Below are 24,382 nucleotides of genomic sequence, written 5' to 3' on the forward strand. Positions count from 1 at the left end.
TTAAGATTTCAGCGATGGGACACTGTGCCTCCAGAGGCAACAACAAGTCAGTCAAGCAACAAGTGAGCACTTACTACATGCCAGATACTGTGCTACATACTAGAGATACACAGAAAGAAAAAGAACAGTCCCTGACACCTCAAGGAACTAACATTTTGTCTATCAGTCCCTTTCTCTACGTGTGTGATGTTTGCATACACATATGTAGACACACACAGGCAGCTAGGTAGCATGGTGCGTGATAGAGGGCTTGACCTGGAGTCATAAACACAGATACTTCCTAGCTATGTGACCCTGGGCAAAGAACTTAATTTCTTTCTGCCTCAGTTTCTTCATCTGTAAAAGAAGATAGTTATAGAAGTTGTGCGGATAAAATAAAAGTTTGTAAAGCACATTGAAAGTTTTAAAGCACTGTGTAAATGCATAGCTAGATAGCTGGTAGTGAAGTGGAGTAAACAAGGTTAACTGGAGGTATTCTCAAAGGGAAGGAACTAAACAACCCCAGTTGCTATACTATATTCTATGTTGATGATTTCCAGATCTACTTACCCTATTTTAACCTCTCCTAACCTTCAGTCTCACATTTCCGACTTTCTATGGAATATCACAAACTCGATATCCTGTAGACATCTTGCATTCACCACTTCCAAAACTGAACTCATCATATTTCCCCCCAAACTCTTTCCTCTCCTTTTTCATTACCACCAGCCTCCCAGTCATCCAGGCTCACAACCTACTTGATATCCTCAACTTCTCACTCTATTTTATCCCAACAGACAATCTGTTGCCAAGTCCTGTGAGTTCTACCTTTAGAACACCTCTCACATATGCCTCCTTCTCTCCTCTGACACTATTACTACCTTGGTCCAAGCACTCATCAACCCATGCCTTCTGTACTATCCCAGGAGCCTACTGGTTGTTCTCCCTTCCTCAAGTCTCTCCCCACTCTAGACCATTCTCCACTCAGCTGTCAAACTGATTTTCCTAAAGCACAGGTCTAACCATGTCACACACTCTCTCCAGCCCCTCTGATTCAATCAACTCCAGGGGTTCCCTAAAGCCTCCATGATCTAATACAAAATCCTTTTGGGCTTTTAAAGCCTCTTGTAACTTGATCCCCTCCTACCTTTCCATTCTTCTTATACCTTGTACCCCATCATGAACTCTGCAACCTAATGACAGTGATCTATCTCCTTGCTGACTCTTACACAAAACACTCCCCCTCTCTACTCTGGGTATCTTCACTGGCTATTCCCCACACTCAGAATTCTCTCAGTTCCATCCGCTGGCCTCCCTGACTTCCTTCAAGTTCCAACTAAAATCCTTCTCTACAAGCAGTTTTTCCCAGTTCCCCTTTAATGCTGATGCCTTCTTTCTGTGCTTATCTCCAATTTATCCTCTACATATCTTGTTTGTACCTAATAATTTGTATATCATCTCTACCACTATATTGTCAGTTCATTGTGAGCATGGACTATTTTCTGCCTTTCTTGGAATTCCCAGCACACAATGCCTGGCACATAGTAACCACTTAAATGCTTGTTGACTGACTGAATGACTCTTACGGCATGTGCCTAGACCTACACACTCTCCTCTAGTGACAAACACAAGTAGAAACTGGTAACTCCCCACTAATATGAAATGATCATTGCTTTCCCCTAGACTGGTTTGGCACAAGAGTAGTAAGATCTGGTCCCCAGGTATACAGAAATGATTGAGTGAAGTAGAATGGGGAGGCAAACAGAATGGTAGCATGTCGATCAGTTAAATGAATGTATAATAGGTGTTGAATACTGCCAATTCATTTTTGAAAGAATGATGGGTGTGTGGCTATTTCGGTGGCTGGAGGGAAATCAGTTGGTTTGGGAAAGCCAGACTATGGAATTAGTACGCTTAGGATGGTGTGGGAAATGGGTTCCAGGCCCAGTTCAAGGCAGACAATCTTCACCTGTGGAACTGTTCAATTTGCAGGTTCTGGGTCCCAGTCAGATTCCCGAACAGTAAAAGTAGCATTTTAAGAGAAATGAAGACAAAAGTGATGTTTCTAAACCCTAGTAATCTCCAAATAGCAAAACAGAAAAAAAAAGGGGGAGGGAAGGAGCAGTGAATACAATTCTAGATGGTAACACAATTAATGGCAAGTAAGGAGGGCTTATGGATGTGTCTGGGTCTGTTATGACTCAACACCAACAAGAGTCATCAAATGTCACCTTGATTTTTCTCAGGCTCAATTTGTGCCACTGTTATTGCGCACAATTTGTGACTGTGCTACTTACTGTCCATTTATTTAGGAAAATTAAGAAAGCAAAAGGCTTTTGGGATGGGAAAAATATTCTGGGAACATTCTGTCTGTGCTGGGCCCAAACATCACCTACTTTGCCTCTCTTAGTGCCAACAGGAAGCACAGCCAAACACCCTCAAAATAAACATTTATTATTGCATGTCGCAGGGACCAAAACAAGTGCTTCCCTTTTGGAGACATTTGCAGTTGAAACTCAAAACAACAGTAACAATTGGGGCAACTAAAATACCCAAAATTAACCCAAGTAAAACAAAACAATGTTTTTCTTTTAAATGCAAACTTTCTCAATAAGCAGAGTTAGAGGCAAGGCCTTCCTGCTTCCATCACTAGGTACAGGTACAACCTTGATCACATCCCTTCTCTTGTCCCCATTTTCTTCACCTGGATAACGAAGGGACGGAGAGAGCATCCAGGATTAGTCTTGTTCAGTCTGTCCTCAGTGAGAGGGCAGTACCAGGATTAAAGGGAACAAGTTGAAGAGGGGGAAATCTCGGCTTCATAGTAGCAAATGGAGGCACACAAATGAGAAATGGGCTGGCTTAAGAAGGGGGCTTGCAGAAAGTGGAGGATTGCTTGTTTACTTTAAAGGGAAACTTTTTTTTTTGATCCTCAGATCTTAGCACAGTACCTGGAATATTCTAGGAGCTTAGTAAGTGTTTATTGATTGATTGGTATTAATTGGACTAGATGGTCCTTTCACTCTGGGTCTGTTAGTCTACTTACATACTGACCTCAAAGTCTTTTTTTATGGCCTTTAACCTACATAGAAGCACTTACACATTTCTATCCTTCTCATCTTAACCCAGACAGGGTTTTATTACTCATTGATTTTCCATGTAATTTATTTTTTTATTCTGAGCTATCTAAATTTCTCACAAACCCAAACCTGAGATGTCATAACCCAGGCTATTTACTCCAACTGAATACAAACTAAGGCCAAGGTGGAGGAAACCTCTGTACCCTAAGTATCATAGGAACAAACTAACCAGGCCAAATTGGCAGTTCTTATACCTGAGAACCTCAGCCAACTGTCCTACTGGGAATATTACCAGCCGGGGGGGGGGGGGGGGGGGGGGGGGGGGGGGTGGTTAATCTCACTGCCTTGCCTGTGGCTATTTACCCAAGACTACCTGTCAGACTCCAGTTTTCAAACAATGATCTGAAAGCAGCTTCAGAGAAAGGGAAACTGAACCCCAGCTGTGACCAGCAATGTCACTACTTAACAAAAATATGGCTCCTTCCTTCTCTAGCAAGTTTACTGCAAGCTCCAAGTCAGCTCCTGGGAAATAGTCCCTCACTTTCAAAGGAGCTGGGATCACTTGCCCGCAGAGAGGATCTGGGCCACCTCAGTGCAGAGTGGGCCCACGTTTGCATATCTGTTCAGGGCCAGCGGTCTGGTAAGTGCCCCCCAGGAAACAGGGATGTGGGAGGATCCCTTAATCAGCAGACATCGGGTTCCTTACAAGTATTTTCCTTCCCCCAAATTTCTCAAAAGTTGTAGCTTGAAGGTAAATTTCCTATCTACAAAGAGTAGGAAGTTCCTCCTCAACTAAGAGCCCAAATAAAAGGCCAAAGGAGTACAAGACCCTGTCTCCAAACTCAGCCAGAACAGGGTTTTGGTGTTTTTGCTAGAAAATAAAGCAGGATGAGGGAGAATTGGGCGACAGTAGGTCATTCTCCTTTCCTCCCCGCTTTAAAGTCTGAAACGGGTGTCTCAGTCCCTCATGGACCAGAAAGCGTTACAGAAACACATGCACCAGGGGCATAGGGCCCTTTGCCAATCTTTTAAAAAGTGCACAAGCTGCATCTATGGTGCCTCCAGCTTGCCCCTAGAGGAAGGGAATGGGAGAACAAGCTGGCATGATTCAGCCTACAGGAGTCAGGAGGCGGGTCTGTGCAAGAAGGGGAGTTCAGTAGGAAAGAAGAGGGGAGAAGGCAAAGAGGGCTGTGGAGGGAAGGTGGGTCCTGGTGGTCAAAAACGGAGAGAACAAGCTTCTGGGAATCAACAGAAATCTGGTCAGAGAGAGGGGTATAAGGCTGTGCCAGGGAGGGGGGTTGGGGGTGGGCAAGCACAACACCTTCAAATGAGAGTCGGCTGCCTAGTGACAGGCAGAATGGGGGGGGGGTTGGGTCTCACAAAGAGGTAATCAGAGGAAAAGAGTGTGTGCTATGAGTATCCTGGAGAGACCCCAGAGAGACAGGGTGGAGGAGGGAAGGGGCTGTCTGTCTCCAGGACCAGTGGCAGGCAGTGAACCCTGGAAGGCATGTTTCACAGGACTGTTTCTTCCTGTCTCACAGACATCCCCTTCCCTGGTAGATCAGACTGCTGGGGGGGGGGGGGGGGGGAGGTGAGGAGACATAAAACGACACAATATTGGCTCCTTGCTTGTGAAGACAGAAATGGCCCCAAATGCCACGAGCACCAATCCTGTGGCATCGGGTAGGATAACCGGGGGTGGTTGAGAGGGCAGAGATGCATCTGGAGAGGGCCAGAACAGAGCTGGAGGCACTGGGTAAGACCACCAGCCAGTGAGGAGGAGGGAGAGAAGCTTTGGGGGGGATGAGGAGCTTGCGGTGGGAGAAAAGAAGGAAGGAAGGAAGGAAGGAAGGGAGGGAGGGAGGGAATGGAAGAAGGAAAGGAAGGAACGTAAAGAGGCGAAGTCTAAAAGACGCATGCAGGAACGCTAGGCTGCAGAAGGACGAGGACGGGGGAGCTCCGCGGTGACACTGCCGCAGCGGGGTGGGTGTGGGAGCGGGTTTAAATCAGGTGGGATTTCCCCAGGATTCCAGCTCCCGGTAATCTCCTTCCTTCTCTTGGGGGGAGGGGAGGGAGCAAAGGGAAGGGGAGAAGTCTCGGCGTCCCGGGCCGAGCCTCGGCCGCTCCGTCCTCCCGAGGAGGGGGGATCCTGGAGAGAATGCAGCGGGTAGGGGGAGCCGCCCCCGGAGAAGCGGGATGCGAACGGTGAGTTAGCAGGAAGGTAAACAGCCACGCCCCCTACAGTCAGGCCCCTCTGCTGCGCACGCCCGCCGCCGCCGCCGCCGCCGCCGCCGCGGGTACATTTCCACTGCACTCCCAGCGTATCTCCTCCTCGCGCCCGCCCGGCCCTCACGCGGCTGCCGGGGGCAGGGGGCGGGGGACAGCGCGCGCCACCCCAGGACCCCGCCGCCCCCACGCCTGGGCCGCAGCCCCTCCCCAGGGGCGTCAGCACCCGCCGGCGGCTAGCCAGCCGGCCGTCCGCTCACCTGGGCAGTGCCGCCCACCCCAAACACCCTGGATCCTTTTCCTCCCCTTCAATCTGCACCCCCCACCTCCTGTTCCTGCTTCCAGGGCACAGAGTGCAAGCACTCGGGAAAAGTGATCCGGCCTGGGCTTGGGGGGATCGGGGATGAAGATGAGGGAGAATAAGGGGGCGTGGGGGGAAGCCTGCAAAAACGGAGGAGAAAGGTATCTGGGCGGCGCGAGAGCCCCCAGCACGTGAGCTGAGGGTCATGTGCACCAGCCAAAGCCCGAACACCCAAGCGCCCAGGACGTGCTGCGTATCAGCAAAATGAGACTCGGGTCAGGTCGGGCGGTCTTCGAACCCCCACCCCCCACCCCTAGCCTCCTCCCGCACATGCAAGCCCGCCTCCCCGTCCCTCTCCATCTCTCCCGCCAGCTCGCTTGCCTTCTAGCTCGCTTTCCTGCCCGCCCGCCTCACCAGCACACCTTCCTCTCACTGACTCCCGGCCCCGCCGCCCAAAGCCAGCCTCAGCTCCAGCTCGAACCCTGCTCCCGCTGGCCAAGTTGTAATCTCCTACCAAGCCCATACCACCACCACCACCACACCACCTCCCCCCCACCCTAGTCCCCCGCCTGCACCGCCCCCGGCCCCTAGCCCTGCACAGCCCCCCACACCCCATCCCTGCCCCCTGGCCCGGCCCCCGGGGTGGATTTGCCGCAGTCATTAATAAGGAAGGTTTTAAACGCTCACCCTTCTAAAAGTTGTTGTTTACATGCCTCCCCTCTCTGCCTCCCGGTACAGTACTCTTTAAAACAGGACTGACCAACATGCGCAATCTCTCCCTCGCTATGCTGTGCATCCCCACCGCCCCCCCCCCTCGCACCAGCTTCCTTCTGAGAGAGAGAGAGAGAGAGAGAGAGAGAGAGAGAGAGAGAGAGAATGAGAATGGAACTAGAGGAGAAAGATGAGATGGAGGAGAAGAGGGTGAGACAGGAAGGAGAAAAAGAAAAAAGGAGACCCAAGGACAGAGCGAAGCAAGGGAAAAGGGAGAGACTCAGAAGAGCAATGAGAAGTCTACAGTAGATCCGCTGCAAAAATAAAATAAATCCACAATAAAGCCTGGAATGGCTGTGACGCGCATCCATTCATCCCCATCCCCACCAGCCCTGCTCACCAGCAGCAGCGGCGGCAGCAGCAGTAGCAACAGCAGCTCCAGTTCGGTTTTACCTTGCGGGGAGGCGTCCTCGGGAGTTGATATCCCCTCAGGTTAGGAGGACAGGAAGGGCAGGGGGGAGGGAGAAAGGGATGCTCCCGAAATTAAAACACCTTGGGGGAGGGGGCACGGAGACAGCAGCAGGCAGATCATCAGCCGCTTATCATTGCAAAAATAAAAAATAAAACCAGCCGGCAAAGACCCCCAAACACAGCTGGGGACCGAACCCCGCCGGTTCCTCAGATGCTTCCTCCAGCCTAAGAGTGGATACAAAGTAACTCCATAGATGCGAAATTTCCCCCCCCCCAAAAAAATTGCTTCCAACTGCGATAGCCTCGCTCTGCACAATTCACCACCCCGTGTATGTTTCTGTTTCTTTTTAAACCAAGACTTCCTTGTGATCTCTTTAGAAAAAAAAGTGTTGGGGGGAGGAAAGGGGAGTAGCCACTTTTCCCCCCTTATTCACTCAGATCTTCTTTCTTAATTTTTCTCCTCCCCCCGCTCCCCACCCCCCACCTCGCCCTCCAGGGTTGTTGCGAGTCCAGGTAGCACAGCCCCATCCCCGGGAGTGTGTGTATGTGCTGTATTGTGTTGCGTGTGTGTTGCCATTCCCTCCCTCTCTCCCGGGCCCCCGGTGGGGCTGAGGGGGTCTCCCCAAGTCTCTCTCCTCCCTCCTCCTCCGCCGTTGCCGCCGGGGAAAGCGGACAGATCGCACTCTGGGCAAGTTGTATTAGGTCAGTTTCGCAATGATCTTCACTAACACACACACACATACGTACATACATACACATGCATGCACACACACACACACACACAACAGCAGCGCACTTTATTTCAGACGCGCGCGCGCACAGCGGATCTCCCGGCCCGGGCGGTGCCCCTCCCCCTCCTCCCTTCCCGCAACCTTTAAAAAAAAAAGCTTATACTTAAAAAAATCTTTTGGCGCCATATTAATGACGTACTTAAAATTTGCCATTTCTCCCTGCGTCAAAAATACGTTTCTTTGCACAGCTCAGACCGGAGGGGACACACGCCGGGCACTGGGGCTGGGCTGGATTCCCCCCTCCCGCCCGGTGGGCGGGCGCGGGAAGCCCCCGGACCCGCAGCCCCGCGCTTTAAAAAAGGCCGCTGAAATCCACCAGAGGCGGCGGCGGCCACCGGAGAGCGCAGAGGGGGCGCTCCTTCCCGAGCCCCCTACACCAACTTCTGGGGGGAGGGGCGCGAGAAGTTGGGGGGGGCCACCTGAAGGAAAGATAAGAGGACGCCCCGAACGGGTAGGGGAGCCCCCCTGGCTGCGGCTCCCCGGCTTCACATCCGGAGGGCGGGAGGTGGGGTGGGGGTGGGGGTGGGGAGGCGTGAATCTCGCTCTAGCCCCAGCTTCAGTTGCCCTTGTGTGACCCCGCCCCTTTGCTCACCCCATCCCACTTCTCCCCAGCCCCCAATCCCAGTCCCCTAAAGGGTTAAAAAAAAAGCAACTTCTAAGTGTGTGCTCTTTAAAAGGAAACTGGACGTCCCTGTCCCGTCTCCCGCCCCCCCTCCCTCCCCCGACTCCTGCTCCCCTCCTCCTCTCCAGAGCCACCTTCTCTGCTTCCAGACTTGACCTTGTAGTGCACAAACAATGCACTTCAGTCGCTGGCTGTTTTCTAGAAGAGCTCCAAGGGCTGTTCGCCTGCCAGTCTGTTTGCGGATGAAAGCCGTGGCGCTTCCAGTATCTGCCTAGCCACACCCACCCTTGCCGGCCTGCGAGTCTCCCTTCCCTCTAGGAAGAACTGTTATTAATGGGGGCCGCAGGGCCCCACAACCTGCTCCTGCATCCCCCCACCCCACCCCTTCCTATCCCGGCTCACACCCACTGTGTGGGGATGAGAATGCTTCCCCGCCCCCAACACGAAGGCTCGGAGCCTCTCCGGACACCAAAACACAACTTTCTTTCCTTCCCCTTTTGGCTACACCTCAAGATCATCCAGTAATTCGAAAAGAACTCCCTTCCCTCGGAGGACGGGAGGAAAGATTTGTGAACTGCGAGGGGAAGGGCAGTCTGGTAGACAAAGTTGTTTATGGTCTTCAGCCCCCTTCCTGAGGATAGATGTGCAACTGACATAAGATGACATTTATGTGACAATTAGGAAGATCCTCTGATGGAATGTTGTGAACACATTTGCTTATAGCAGAAATCAATCCCATGATAAACAAACTGATCCTAACAGCACAGATCCTCTAACAGGACAAGTTGTCGACACAACAAAGGCCAAGATGATGGATGCTAAAACCAGAAAAACAGAATCTCAAAGGCAACGTTCGACTTCTTCATTCACAAAAAACGGCGAGCCTGTGTCTGCTCCATAGCTAAAGAGAAAGCAGGAATAACCTTGGAAGGAAGGATCCAAAAGGTTGTCAGAGATGAAGCTCTTCGGTGTGCCTGAAGATATAACTTGATTTCCATGTACCCAAGGTCATCCAGTAGAAAGGGAATGTAGCTGATTGCTTTTTTTTTTTTTTTAAACTCTGCCCCCCTGACTCTGTGTGTGTCCTCCGAGGGCCTCAGTTGTCCCATTAGGGGACTGGACAAGGTGGTCCTGAAGGTCCTCAGTCTATGCTTTGCAAAGGAAAAGCACCTTCGTAAACTCTTGTACCTGGTATAGGTTAGTTAGGATGAAATGACTTGATACCAAAAAGGTGAACAGTGTCATGTTAGTGCTGTCTGGTCTGTCTTGCTGTGGAGCTGTCTCAAAGCATCCTCCTACGTCTAAGTGCAGACTTTACCCAGAGCCCCACCCCATTCTGCTCTAAATCTCTTTTGTTTTTCAATTAGCCTGGAGTTTGGAGACCTAAATTATGGAATCTCAGCATTTCAGAGCTGGAATAGGCATAGAGAGCATCCAGTCCCAACTCTGTGAATGGAAAGATAACTGAATTTTGAGTCATGAGATCTGGGTTCGAAATCCTGACTCTTATGTTTGCTATTCTGGGCTTCTGTTTTCTTATCTGTAAATGTGGGGAGATAATCTCTAAAGTCCCTTCCAGCTCAGTTTGATGATCTGATAATCCATACCTGAGCAGGATTCCCCTTGACATCCTTTGCTTGAAAACCTCCAATGATAAGGAATGTATCAAATCCTAAATGAGCTTATTCAACTTTGGTAGTTTTCATTATTAGAAAGTTTTGCATAGGATCACAAAATTTGAACTGGAAGACATTCATTTTACAGGTGAGAAAACTGAGGCTCCAGGAGGTTGTGACTTGCCCCAAATCACAAAGCCCATAAGCAAAAGAGCTGGAATTTTAACACTTAAGTCTTCTGCCTCCTAATTCAGTGTCCTCTCCGCTATACTGTTTTCTTAGGTGAGTTTGAACCTGCCTCTCTGCAACCTCCCCCCACAGCGCGCACGCGCGCACACACACACACACACACACACACACACACACACACACAAACACACACACACACACACACATTTGATCAGGCCACCTAAAACTTAGAATTTTCATTGTGTCCTACTGAGCCCTGTTGATACCCAAATCCCTTCAAGTATTTCTAGTCCCATGCTACTTGGAAGGTTAAAGAAGTTAGTCGGGTCAGAATATCCAGGTACCACTGAGTTCATAAAACCAGTGCCTGTATCATGGTTTCTCCGAATTTACTAGGAATCCTCAGGGTCTAACTAGAACTTACCCAATTAGGTCTTCATTTCTCTAGGGGGTGGGACAATGGTAAGGAAACATGGCAACTTCCAGGACCATTTCTCCTAGGATCATGCTCCCAGAGTGCAAACATGGTCAGAATGACACAAAAGTGCAGTCATGTCTAATAATCATAACAACAGACAACAGTCATATTTTCTCTGCACCATAGCAGGGAACTCTGAGTTGTCACAAAGAGCTCTGTGACTCTCCCTAGGAGAAACGCTTTTGAAATCACTCCTTTCACCATTCAATGTAGTTCAGTGAATATTTGTTAAGAATATTGTCCTACAAGTCTTAAAGCTAGGTGGGAGAGATACAAAGGCAGTAGAAGACCAGGTCCTGTTCTCAAAGAACTTATGTTTTACTCTCTTTCACATGTGCTAGTTCATCAGAAAGAGACCAGGCAGGAGACTACTAGGGCACAGTGATGTATACCTTGGCAAACAGGGCCACTATATTTTATATTTTTGCTTAACTATATTTACTTATTACAAGGAAGAGTTAAATTCCAAGAGAGAGGGTGGGAGTCACTTCAGAAATTATTGTGATAGAGAAACAAAACTTTTTTTTTTTAAACAAGAAAAAAAGAAAGCCTCTCCTTTCCCAGCCTCAGTTTACACAACTGGAAAATGGACATAATAATCCTGGTTCTTTTTCTCCAGAGAGGTTGTGAAGAAAATATATGTAAAGTACTTTGTAACTCATTCTATTATATATTAGTCAGCTATTATTATGATAATTTTATCTGTTGTTTCTTTACAATTTAATTGGAAACTTCCCAAAGGCAAGGACCACATTTTCTCCTGTAATTCCCATATTACTGAGCCTGGTGCTGGGTAAACTGTAGCCATTTACTAACATTCCACATTCACCCACATATTATCTTTTGAAAGTCTACCCATTCCAAAAAGCCTACTTCTTAAAAGCCTCCCCAAATCGCTCTGAATTTGGATATGACCATTTCCTCTTTGGACCTCAAATAACCCTTTATACTTAGTATATTCTGATGTAGTTTAAGGGTTTTGTGCATAGTAAATGGAGTTGTATTCTCCCTGCTAGATTGCAAACCCCTTTGAATTTTAATTATATTTTTCTGCCTCCTGGTACCCAAAATTGGGTCCTGCATGCATTAGATATCTTAATAAATGGCTGTGGAATTATTAATTGGAGGCAGAGTGTGATGAGCCAGCCTTGCTCCTTTTCTTTGACTTGGGTATCAGTTGTTGATTCACTGAAGTAATGGCCTAAACCTCTTCATGTCCCTCTCACAACACTTGTCCTGTTACCAAACAGTAATTTGAGTCCTGGGGGAGGAATTGGCACTTGAGATGGTCAGAGTGCTATTTAAAATTTTTTTTTAAATTCTGGCCCATCTGGAAGCAGCCATTAGAAGATAGATCAGTATCTAATTTAATAATAGCTCATTTTTATACATGTGGTCCTTTAAGGTTTACAAAGTACTTTCCTCATAATAACCCCACAAGATTTGATAGGATAAGAATTTTCCTCATTTTTAGAAGAGTAAACTGAGGCTCCTAGAGAGGCGAAGTCATTAGCTAGGGTCAGAATTGAACCCAGGTTCCCAAGTTTGGCATGTTGTAAGGGTCAAGGTGAGAGATATGAGGATCCACAATTTTGTGGCCCCTTTCACCTGGAAAGCTGCAGTCCTTCACAAAATACAGATCATCCTAGGACCCCTGCAGTCCCTTTACTGTGGAAAACGCTGCACACTCTCCCCTCCCGCTTCCTCAATTCTAACCTTCTACTACCCTAAAAATTATCTCTTCCCTGTTCCCAAATATATTCTGCCTTATCCTGTTCCTGTACCTTGGATTATGTTGTTGCCCTCATATCCGCCTTCTAGAACTAGCAGATTCTGCCCAGGACTGCCTCATCTTCACCTCAGTTTGTGGCCCATCCCTAGGTCACTAAAGAGTCTAAAGTCTGTACCTAGAGTCTGGAAAACCAGGGCACAGTAATAGGCAAGTCATTTCATGTCTCTCAGCCTCAGTCTCCTCATCTGTGAAACAGGAATAATAATAGGACCAACTCACAAGGGTTTTGTGAGGATCAAATGAGATAATGTATATCAAGTGCCTTGTAAACCTTAAAATGCTTTATAGATGGATAGACGTTAGCTATAGGACCGAGTAGGAGAAGGGATCCTAAAATTCAATGCCCTCCTTTTACAGTTGAGGAAAATAGCCAGAAGTTTAAGTGATTTGGCCAAGGTTATACAGGTAGTAAGCATCAGAGTTGGGATTGGAACGTAAGTCTTCTGACTCCAAAACCATTGCCTTTTCCCTTATTCTTCATTTCTCTGATCTGCTACAACATTTATAATTTGTACAACACCAACAAGTCCCATTTCATATTTTGGGCAAGCGTAAAAAACAGAAACCTTAGGAGCTTATAACCATGAGAAGTTAGGGGAAGAAGATTTTTAGCTTGGTATAAGGAAAAATTTAATAAGGTTTGTTGTCTAATAATAGAGGGGCTACCTTGGAAAGTGACATCACTCTCACTGGAAGTGATTAATCAAAAGCTAGATGATTACTTGCCAGAAAGTAAAAGGCATTTATGCGTCTGCTGGGGTTGGACTAAATTGCCCTCAAGGTACCTTCCAACTAGAAAATCCACGGTTCTCTACAGTACTTGATTCTCCATTTCCTTGGGTGTGAGTCTTATATCCTCAACCAGACACTGATCTCTGAAAGCAAGAATTTTGTCTTCTCTCTGACAGTATACAGGACTGAGTACAGAGCAAGGGTTCAGTAAATACTTATCAATTGGTTGATTTAATTGATTGGTGCTTTTTAGTACAGGAGAGGAATTCTTCATCAAATATATTCACTTTCCTTTTCCTCACTTCAAAAATTATAGTGCCTTGTACAATAGGGGCCTGGACTTGTAATGTCATTAGAATAGGCAGAACTCTCTATCAATGAAAATCTGACCATTAGTCACTGAGACGTTGTCACTTGGCCAAGTTTACGAAGCCAATGTATGTCAGAGGGAAGACTTGAAACCAGATCTTCCAGCTGGAGAAAGGCTCTGTAATAATCAATAAATCAACAATCATTTATTGAGCACTTACTATGAGCTAGGCATTGTGCTAGCCACTGGAGACACAAACAAAAAGAACAAAACTATTCTTACTCTTAAGGAGATTACATTCTAACAGGAAGATGATTACATATGTTAAGTATATGCAGAATAAATATGTAACCCTTGGCCCCAAACCAATTTGCATAAGACTCTCCTCGTTAGTAGAGATTAATTATTCATTACTTTGTGCCAGTGGAAGAGTAGAGTTGAGAGCTTAAGAGAAAAGAAACTCATTGGCTTCTTTGAAGAGTCTTTTTCTCCTTCAGGGACTTGCAGAGAATCTGGAACCAATTAATTGTCTTCTTTGTCAAAGCTGAAAGCCAGAAGACCAAGATCTCTCTCTTTCAAACTCTTGCCAACTCCTCCCATCTCCAGGCATGAGCATTTAATATTATCATTCTCCACCAATGAGGAGGACCTCGTGAAAACAGACTTTGAGCTATTAGTTACAAATACAAATAGAATAAATGCAAGGTAGTTAAACTCACAGTTGTTTAGAAAAGAAGGCACTAACGCTTGAGAGTATTAGGAAAGACTTCATGTAGAAAGTAGAGTTGAAGTTGCCTCTTGAAGCAAGCGAAAGCTTCTATGAGGCTGAGGAGACAGTGTATTTCAGGTGTGGAGGAATGCCAGCTCAAACACCTCAAGGCAGGAAAAGTGTCACTTAGGAAGAAAAAAAAGAAGGCCACTTTGGCTGCACCCCAGAATGGTAATTGTACAATGGGGCCAGGTTGTATAGGGCATTAAAAGTGAAATGGAGTTTGTGTTTCATCCTAGAGACAATAAGAAACCACTGGAATGTATTAAGTAGGGAGGTGAAATGGTCAGGTCTGTGCTTAAGGAAAGTAACTTTTAAACGATTTTATTTTTATTTTTTTTTCTCTCTTGCATGTTGCCCTCCAAATAGAAAAATTTTTTAAAACCCTCAGAATTCAGAAAAATATAATACAGAAAAACAAGCTTCCACCTTGTCTGTGTCCAAATATTTGTCTCGTTCTAGATTTTAAGTCTGTTCTAGCTTAAGTCCATCCTTTTTGGCAGGAGGTAGCTATAGAGATTTCATCTTTAGTCCTCTGAACTCATAGTTTATTATTTCATTAATTCGAATTCTGTCAAGATTTTTTTTCCCTTTATAACATTGTCATTTTGAAAACTATTCTTCTAGTTCAGTTCACTGTATTAGATTGTAGAGGTCATCACAATTTCCTCTGAAATTGCCTATTTTGTCATTTCTTCTGGCATAAAAATATTCCATTATATTTATATACCACAATTTGTTTAGCCATTCCCCAATAGGTAGATACTCCCCTTAGTTTTGCGGTTTGGACTACTATGAAAAAAGCTGTTATAAATAGCTTTGTACATATGAGTCCTTTTCCTCTTTCTTTGATCTCTTTAGAAGGAATAGTCCTACTCTTGCTATGGTTGGGTCAAAGGGTATGGATAATTCAATAACTTTTTGGGCATAGATCCAAATTGTTATCTAGAACGGATGGAACAATTCACAGCTCCACCAACAATGCATTAGTGTATCTTTTTTTTTCATGGAGCCCCTCTAACGTGTCAAGGAAAATCACTTTGGCAGCTGTGTGGAGTGGGAGGAGACTTGATTGAGCCAGGGAAACTAATTAAGAAGCTGTTTCAGTAACCTAGGCAGGTAGTAAAAAGACCTGAACTAAGGTTGCTTCTGGATATTGTGAGTGGAGAAAAGGGGTTAAATTCAAGAAATGTTGTGGAAGCAGATATAATAAGATCTGGCAATGGAAGGGCTATTCACTATAAATTACTGTCTCTCACCAGACATATATTAGGGGCTTAATAAATGTTGTATTGAACTGGACAAAAATGATGTCCTGAGACCAGGAAATGGGAGTCATTTTACTGTCTTCCAAGAAGTAGCAAAAGGCTGAACTACTGCTGAAACAGTTATATTCAGGTCAACGAATGCTAAGGTAAAGGCAATGTCTGAACCACCTCTAATCATAGCCAAAGCCAAACCCTGGAGTTTCAGATCAGAGGAGGCCTAGTAGCTGGAGGATCCGTCACTCCTGTTGATGAGTTCTATCTCACTCATGCTCCAGATGAACCCTGCTTAAGCCTTTAGAGGTTGAAGGAAGAAAGCAGTGTCTTGGGGCCTCCAAAAATATTTCTAGAAATTATTATCAGTCCCCCCTAGAATGGAAGCAAAGGGATAGAATCGTTCATATTCATTGCTTCACTCTTCAGAACCACAAGTTGCCATTTAAGGCCATCAACACTGGCTCAGGATAAACAGAATAGACAAACCCTCAGTGTAGAAACTAGGCACTGTAGAAACTAGTGGCAGCTAGATGGCACAGTGGATAGAGTGCCAATCAGGAATATTGACCTAGGAAGAAACCAAAGTTCTAGTTCTAATTTTTCACCAACTTACTGTGTGTTTTGGGGCAGGCCCATTCTCCTCTCTGGGCATCATTATCTTCCTTTGTAAAAGGAAGAGGGTGGAGTAGATAATCTTTAAGTTCTCTTCCAAACCATAGAAAGAAGGAAGGGAATAGGCATTTATTAAGCATTTACTCTGTGCCAGGTGCCATGTTAAATGCATCCCGTATATGTCATTTGACCCTCATAGCAACCCTGGGAGGTAGATGTTATAATTATATCTAATTTACAGTTGAGAAAACTGAGTCTAGTGCTCAGTGCCACCTAAGCTTCCTCTTATGGAGATAGCACACTGAAGTTGGAGTCTGGGGTCCTGGATTCAAATCCTACCTTTGCTCTTTACTGCCAGTATAACAATGGACAAGTTACTTAACCTCTTAGAAACTCAGTTTTCTCATTGTACCTTGGGGATAATAATACTTGCCCTATGTACTTCACCAGGTTTGTAAAAAACAATGCTATATAAACACAAGTTATTATTATAGGATCATAGTAACCTGTGGTTTTCTCTGCCCTTCAGATACTTCAAAGCCAGGTTCTCAGACCTCCCAGTTTTTCACAAATAGCTTCTAATGGGTTCATGTTATGAGTAATTAAAATGATGTATACATAACCTTTGACTTGTAAGAAGGATAAACTAACCAATAAGCATGCATTGAGGGCAAAGTATCCTCAGTATAGAAACTAGGCACTGTAGAAACTAGGGACAAGTAGATGGCACAGTAGATAGAGTGCCAGTCGGAAAGACTCATCTTTACGGGTTCAGATCCTGCCTCAGACACATACTACTTGTATGACCCTGGGCAAGTCACTTAACCCTCTTTGCCTCAGTTCCTCTTCTATAAAATAGACTGGAGAAGGAATGGCAAGTCACTGCAGTATCTCTGCCAAGAAAACCCCACAAAGAATCAGACATTACTGAAAAATGACTTAGCAACAGTGGAAACTGGAGAAATTTCAGGCATGCTTACTCACTTAGAGGATTTACAGCCAAGACAGGAAGACAACAATCTTTGAAAGGCATAGCCTTTTACACACAGTAGGTCCTTTATCAGTAGCTGATGAATTAAATTAAAATGACAAATTATGCCATTTTATTGGCCTATGAGTCAGGTGACTTCTTAGCCCAGCTTTCCCACTGACACTGCTGTGAGTAGGTCGCTTCCTGTTTCTGTTCCTCTGTTTTCTCCTCTTTAAAATGGTAGGAGAGAGTAAGTAGTGGGGGATGTAGGGGAAAGTTGAACAAGCTGATGTTTAAGGTTTCTTCCAGTTCGTAAAGCTGTAGAATCTTTGAACTGGAAATAGACCTTGAAGGTTAGTCTAACCCATAGCTAGGTAACTGGACAAGAAGCCCCTTTATAATATTCCTGGCAAGTTGCCATTTGGCCTCCATTTAACAAACTCCAGGGATGGGGAACTCACTACCTCTTGAAAAAATTCGGACTACCTACTTTAGTCTTAATTCAATCTAACATGAAATTTCTTTCAGGGAAAATTGAACTACACCAGCTACAGGACAATTGTCCATTTAAATTTTTGGCTAATCAGAAGTCAAAGTGCTGGTGAGAATTCCTAGAAAAGTTTTAGCCATGATATTTTATCTGGTAAGAGAAAACCTTCAGGAGCAGTTATTGCCATGAAAATTTATTTTTCAAAGCAGGCTGAGGTTTTATTTCAAGGAACTCTCCCAGTAAAAATCAGTTAGCTGCCCAATTCTGTAGCTTACCTCTGGTCCCAGGCTGCACCCTGACTGCATCCTGGGCCTGATACCAAGCCCAGTGCTGTCTAGATTTATCCTGAGACATTGTGAGAACTCAACATTGTACAAAAATTACATTCTTGATTCATCAATTGCAGAATGGGCATTTTAAGTTGTCTTCCTGGCCATGGGGATGAGAGCCAGTCACACTCTCTCCTCATCCTTGTTACCAAAGCCCAAAAAGCAGTACAAATAGCTAGGGATTCAGGTTCAGAATGTAGTCTGAGTTAGCGGTCAGCCTGGAGCTAAAGTTAGGGATTAGTCTGGATCCCCAGGGAAGTGCTTTGAATCATGGAACATGATTTTCCCATTCAGAGAATTAATTCAACCTAACCAACACTGAGCCAGTGCACTAGATGAATGGAGCTTGAACCTGGACCTCAAGAAACTCATAGTCTAGTAGAAGGATAAGACCAACACACAAAAAGCACATGAGAGAATTTCAAGATGCTCTGCAAGGTCCAAAAAGAAAAGGAATATTTCTAGCTGCAGAAATAAAATAATCATCTACAGTTTGATACCTTGGAGGTTTGAATGCAGCTGGTGGCAAAGTGGATGAAGCAATAGGCCTAGAATTAAGATCTGAGTTCTAATCCAGCCTCAGATACCTACTAGTTGTGTGACCCTGGATCAGTCACTTAATTTCTATTTCTTCAATTTCCTCAACTATAAAATGGGGATAATAATAGTACCTACCACCTAGGGTTGTTGTGTGGATGAAATGAGATAATATTTGTAAAAAAAATAATGCTTAACACAGTTCCTGGCACATAGTAGGTGCTTAATAAATGTTTATTCCCTTCTCCCTTCCTGAATGATTAGGCTCAAAAGAATAGTCATTAATGGTGTTGTCACCTCCTTGTTTCTTGTTGTTCATCCTTATTCTCAAAGAGGACCCATGACAACACAGGGGTGATGTCTTATTTGCCAGTGAATTGGATTTAAGTGAGGCAGAGCTGAGCAAAGTCATCAGCCTCACTCTCTCCTCCAGAGTCCTCAGAGTCCAGTGGCAAGACATAAGTCAGGATGACTGGTGATGGGGTCGCCTTGAGAGGTCTTATGTAGAGTATCCAGGGTTACGTGCTTGGTCCTGTACTTCTTAAATAGGATTATTGGCCTAGAGGTGGAAAGTACCTTAGAAGTCTTTTAGTCCAGCCCCACATTGGACTACTGAAGACACTAAAAGTTCATTGAGGTTGAATAACTTGTTCAAGGTCACAAGGGTAATAAATGGGAGAACTGGATTTGAACTCAGATTCTCTATACGAATTCAAAGCTCTTTCCAATGTCCCATACAGGATCTTTTAAATCAAGGACTCAAGTAAAATTGTAGATCAGATGATACAAAACTGGTGTCAGCTGCTGGACCCACAGGGGCAAGATCCCAAAAGGTAGTGACAGGCTAAAAAATTGAGCCAAATCTAATAAGATGGCATCTAGAGGGGAAAGCCCTACTTTGAGGTATCATTGTGGGGTGGAGTGGACATGATCCTATGTTTTTAAAAGGTATGCAGAAGAATGGGCACCAGGCTGGAAGTAGAGTGATCAGAGGGTGGTTCTATCCCTTTCTTAACTTTTCAAGTCAACAAGCATTTATTAATCACCTACTATGTCCTAGGTATTCTGCTAAGTATTAAGGTAAAAAATAATATGGCAAAGAATAGAAAAATAAAAAGGCAAAAAATAGTCTCTCCTCTCAAGACATTCACAGTCTGGGGGACTACATCTTTCAAACAGCTATGTAGACAGGATATAAACAAGATAAATTGGAGCTAATCACAGAGGGAAGGCACTACCATTAATTGGGAGAAACTTCTTGTAGAAGATAGGATTTTAGGGGGGATTTGAAGGAAGTCAGAGAAGCCAGGACAGGGAAACAAAGGAGAGCATTCCAGGTGTGGGGGACAGCTAGTGAAAATGTTTGAAATTAGGAGAAGAGTGTTATGTGTTCAAGAAGCTTCAAGAAGGCTAGTGTTACCATATTATAAAATACATGAATTGGAATAAGGTGCAAGAAAAGGCGGAAAGTATGGGGCAAGGGGGTAGACTATGAAGGGCTTTAAAAGCCAAACACAGGATTTTCTCTTTGATGCTGGAGGCAATAGGGAGCCATTGGAGTTGATTGAATATGGGGTGGATATAATCAGAACTGCTCATCAGGGAAATAGTTAAAATATAAAATAAAAAAATAAAAGTTTAAAAATGTTAAGATTGATGAATGAAGGGGAGAAAGAATAAAAAAGAAAGAAAATGAATAAATGAATGTAAAAGCATTTATTATGCATGTATTATGTATAAAACTCTGTTACAGATAGAAAAGCAAGGCAGTCCCTACTCTCAAGGAGTCACATTTTAAAAGAAGACACCACATATAAGTGTAACAGGTGGGGAGGTAGGTAGGTAGCAAATGCAACCTGGCAACTTCCTCTTCAGGTGCTTTTAGTATCTTCCTTTTTAGGCGGCTACATGTACTAAAGACCCAGAAAAGAAAGTTCTCTCTACCAAAGTCCTTGGCAGTATCAAATGGTTCAACCTCAGAAATGGATATAGAAATGACATTAAAGAAGATCTATTACCATCTGCCTTGCTCTCATGCTTTAAGGACAACTGTGCCTTTCCATCTGACTTGTAGCTAACACTTTCTATATGTGTTTTACTGTACATACAAAAGCAACAAGAAACATGATTTCCAAGCCTCTTGGAAAAAGATCTCTTAACTATTCAAAAGAGTTTGGCTTGACCAGCCACACAGGAAAGACAAATGACTTCCCTCTGTTCATTATGTCCTACATATCCTGTATAAAACTAGTTTGGACATATTTATTTGCTTCTTATCTCCCCCATTAGACTGTGAGTCCTGGGATATAATAGGAAATTAATAAATGCTTGTCAACCAACTGACTAAAAAATGTCAGTTTGTCAGACTATGATGTGTATTTGGATGAACAAGCTATAGAACATGTCCATCAGCGCATGTGTCTGGTACAGACAACACAGGAGGACAGTGGAATGGGTCCTGGAATTGATCAAAAGGAGATTGCTGATCTGAATTGTCTTCTGGATATTGCAAAGCTCTTCTAATGACCCCAAGCTTCCAAATGAAATAAAAGCTTATTTTTTTAAAATGCAAACATTCTACCAGTGTTGCTGTAAAACAGTCTCTAGAGAATTAAAAATAACTATCACACAGAGGGAAATGGAGATGTTTATGGTGGGCGTGAGCAGGCTGAAACATATAACCAATGAGGAATTTCAAAGAATAGCAGAAGTAAAAGATTGTCATCAAAGAAGTATATAATAAGCCAAGATGGGTTGGTCACATGGCTTGAACAAAGGAAAGCCAGAGTGCTCCCTTGGTACCCTCATGATGTCAGGAGAAATCAACCACATTTTTTGGACCCTCCCCCTTCCTCTACTCGTCTGCCTCCCCCACCCCCACATACCCTGGTGAACTTATGGGAAGTCACAGTTTGTACAAGCAGGATCTGCATCACTGAATGGAACTTCCAAATTGATGAGATCACAGATCCATCTGAGCATAATGTAAAGTCCTACACATGTTTCAAAATTCAGCTTCACAAGTACAAGACGGTTGAGGCTTGATTAGACAGAGAGAAGCAGACTGCGTCTGAAGTTGTATGTTCAGCTCTGGGCACCACATTTTAAGAAAGGTATTAGTAATTTGAAGACTGTTTAGAAGAGAACAGTCATAGTGGTGAAGGGCCCCAAGTGGCATGCCATATGGAGATCAATGGAAGGAATGAGGAACCTTTAGCCTGGAGCAGAGAACACTTTTGGGGTGGGGGGGAAAGGGGGAGACTGGATGGTTGAATCCAAGTACCTAGAGAGCTGTCATGTGGAAGAGGGACTAGATTCTTTTGTTTGGCTCCAAAGAACAGAACTACGATCAATGGGTGGAAGCTACAAATAGGCAAATTTATCCTTGATGTCAGGAAAACATTTTTTTGGCAATTAGAACTATCTAGAGTGGCATAGGCTGCCATACGATGGAGTGGTTCTTCTTTTTTCTGACCGCTCCTCCATTTTTTTTGCCATCTTTTCATCTGGGCCATGATGATTAACTGTGCTTCCATCCTGGGCCTTTTCCCTCTCCACTTGTGCACTTGATGATCTCATGAGCTCTCATCAATTCAGTTATAATCTCCATGAAGATCATTCTCAGTTGATTTGTCCAGCCCTAACCTCTCTTCAGACTTCTACTCTCCCACCTCTAACTGCCTACTGGATATCTCAAACTGGATGTTCCATAAATATCTGAAAACTTAACATGCCCAAAGTGGAACTCATTATGTTTTTACCCTCAGATCTTCCCTCCTTCTTAATTTCTAGGACACCACCATCCTTCTAGTCAACTTAGCTGGTAACCTAGGTGATTCTTCACCTTCTCTCACCCTCTATGTCCAATCGGTTGTCACATCCTGTTCTTTCTACCTCTGAAACATCTCTTGTATATGCCCCCTTTGCTCTTCTAACACTGCCACCACCCCAGTGAAGGCCCCTGTTACCTCACTCTTGGATGTTGCAATGGTGCCCTTGATGCTCTCTGCCACAAATCTCTCTCCACACCAGTCCATTCTCTACTCAGCTGTCAAAATACTTCCTAAAGCACAGATCTGACCATGTCACCTCTGCCCAACTTCCCCACACTCAGTAAACTCCAATGGCTCCCTATTGCTACCAGGATCAAATACAAAATACTGTTTGGCTCCTTCATCACCTAACCCACCCCTAGTACTCTCACAGGCTTCTTACATCTCCCTCTGTCCTCCTCATGTGTTATTCAGTCCGGTTAACAGTGCTTAATAGGCACTTAATAAATGCTTATTGACCTACTGATTGAATGATTCCCATTCATTGGAGGTCTTCTAGCAAAGATCAAAAGACCACTTTTGGGGTAAATTGTTGTAGGGATTAATTTTGGAATATGGATTATACTAGATGGTCACTGAAGCCCCTGCTACCTCTGAAATTCTGTGATTCTTTTCATAAGGAAGGTGAGATCTGATGTGTCAAACCCATATCTTTGGCCTTATAACAGGGTGTTTTAACTTTTGATTAAATGAATGATTCACCACAGATTGAATTGCAAAAGTCAGCTTTGGATTGCAAATTAAGCTCCTTTGAGCCCAGTGGGAACACCAGGCCTAGAGTCAGGAAGATCTGAGTTCAAATTCAGTCTCAGATCCTTATTAGCTACGTGACCCTGGACAAGTCATTTACCCTCACCTGTAAAATGAGGATAATAACAGCACCTATTTCACACAGTTGTTCTGAAAGTCAAATAAGATCATACTGTAAAAAGGCCTTAGCACAGTGTCTGGCAGGCCCTACAGAATGCTTATTCCTCCCCTTCTTCCCCCCCCTCCTTTGGAAGCTGATTGCTGGAAGAAGTTGTTCTACTAATAAAGTATTAGTTTTTGAATGGCGAGACAGTAAAAATGCTGAATATTCATTACTGGACCAAGAGAGTTAATGCAACTTCCCTAAGTAACCACTTTAAAACCAGTGAGTAGTTTAGTCGATGGGGAGAATCTGCCCCTTAATGTCCCTGTGACAGAGCTGTCCGGGAAGAACAAGATCCCTTTCATGCTATTTTTCAGCCAAAATGCTGGGCAGCATTTCTGCCTGACACTGCATGTTTCAATTTAGACCAGCAACAAAGAGGAAACATTTTCCAAGTAGCAGAGCAGGAGTTTTCTTTTGTGACAGCCCGGGTTCTCAGTGACTGCGGGCCTGCCTCATGACCCCTGACCTTCCTCAGAGTTAAAGTTGGTGACTCAGTCTGTTTCAGTCTCAGAATTTCTGCACAACCAACAACCCTTAGCTTAGGACTCCAGTGCAGGGAACTGAGGTACCCAAAGTTCCTGCTTGGGTATCCACTTACAGGCCCTCCTCTCCATTTACTCTTCTCAAATCTTGGTTTCAGTTCAGGGAATACCACTGATGAGGGCTGGAGAGATAGAGGAATGATAGAGCAACCCCAAGATTGGAGTTTACCACGTGGGCTGTCTGGAAAAGAATTTGTGGACTCAAGCATTCTTGAGGTCAAGGTGGTAAAGATTTATTACGTTTTCAGCAGACAAGAGTTCTTAAGGAACCTGTAACCTTACAGAGGTATAGTTAAAGTTTATATAGTATATTCTATAGTAAAACATGTGCCAAACATGTTACCTAGGTGATTCAGGGCGGGATTAGGGAGTAGTTCATTGTTAAAGGAACATGCACTTTTAGTATTCATTGCACAGGTATTTTACCCAGAGTTCATTGAGAAATAGTCCAAGGGTGGTGGGAGCGACTTAGAGATGTGGTTTTAGGCCTGAAATGTCACTAAGTCAACTAACGATCAGGATTGACTAATGCATACCCAGGCTGCTCTCATCAATGTCTTGTTAGGCAAGATAAATGTAAGGGAGTATATGTAGATCTAAGTCTAGGATACATATCATTGGTCAGTGAGTAGTAACTGTCGTTATGACCCAGTGCACAGCCAGTTCAGCCAGTACACAGCTAGCTCAAACTAATAAATTCTGTAGGTGCAACTGGCTACTGTATCAGGAAGAAAGATAAAGGTTTTGCTAGGACAGGCTGACTGCCTGGGATAGTGTTTTGAGGCTAGGGAAAAATGTGATTTTAGAATTGGGGTATAAGCACA

General features: G+C 44.5%; 1 protein-coding gene and 1 long non-coding RNA gene across 7 annotated transcripts in view; one reads left to right on the forward strand and one right to left on the reverse strand.

Annotated features, from left to right (window-relative positions):
* Positions 1-8,511, reverse strand: part of JADE2 (jade family PHD finger 2) — a 179,242-nt gene extending 170,731 nt beyond the window's left edge. For 2 of the 6 annotated variants that reach the window (XM_072629923.1, XM_072629919.1), the window contains exon 1: positions 6,698-6,830. The gene's annotated coding sequence lies outside the window, so the exon portion shown is untranslated. Of the gene's footprint in view, positions 1-6,008; positions 6,090-6,273; positions 6,362-6,697; positions 6,831-8,315 lie in introns of those variants that run through there. The other 4 variants (XM_072629921.1, XM_072629925.1, XM_072629920.1 and 1 more) reach the window with 4 other exon arrangements.
* The window catches only part of LOC140518111 (uncharacterized), a 75,173-nt gene continuing 57,503 nt past the window's right edge, over positions 6,713-24,382 (forward strand). Inside the window, exon 1 of the long non-coding RNA XR_011971831.1 lies at positions 6,713-6,789. This is a non-coding gene — a long non-coding RNA (uncharacterized lncRNA). The remainder of the gene's footprint in view (positions 6,790-24,382) is intronic.

Source organism: Notamacropus eugenii, chromosome 1, assembly GCF_028372415.1.
Source record: "Notamacropus eugenii isolate mMacEug1 chromosome 1, mMacEug1.pri_v2, whole genome shotgun sequence".
In the NCBI taxonomy this organism is placed as follows: Eukaryota; Metazoa; Chordata; class Mammalia; order Diprotodontia; family Macropodidae; genus Notamacropus; species Notamacropus eugenii.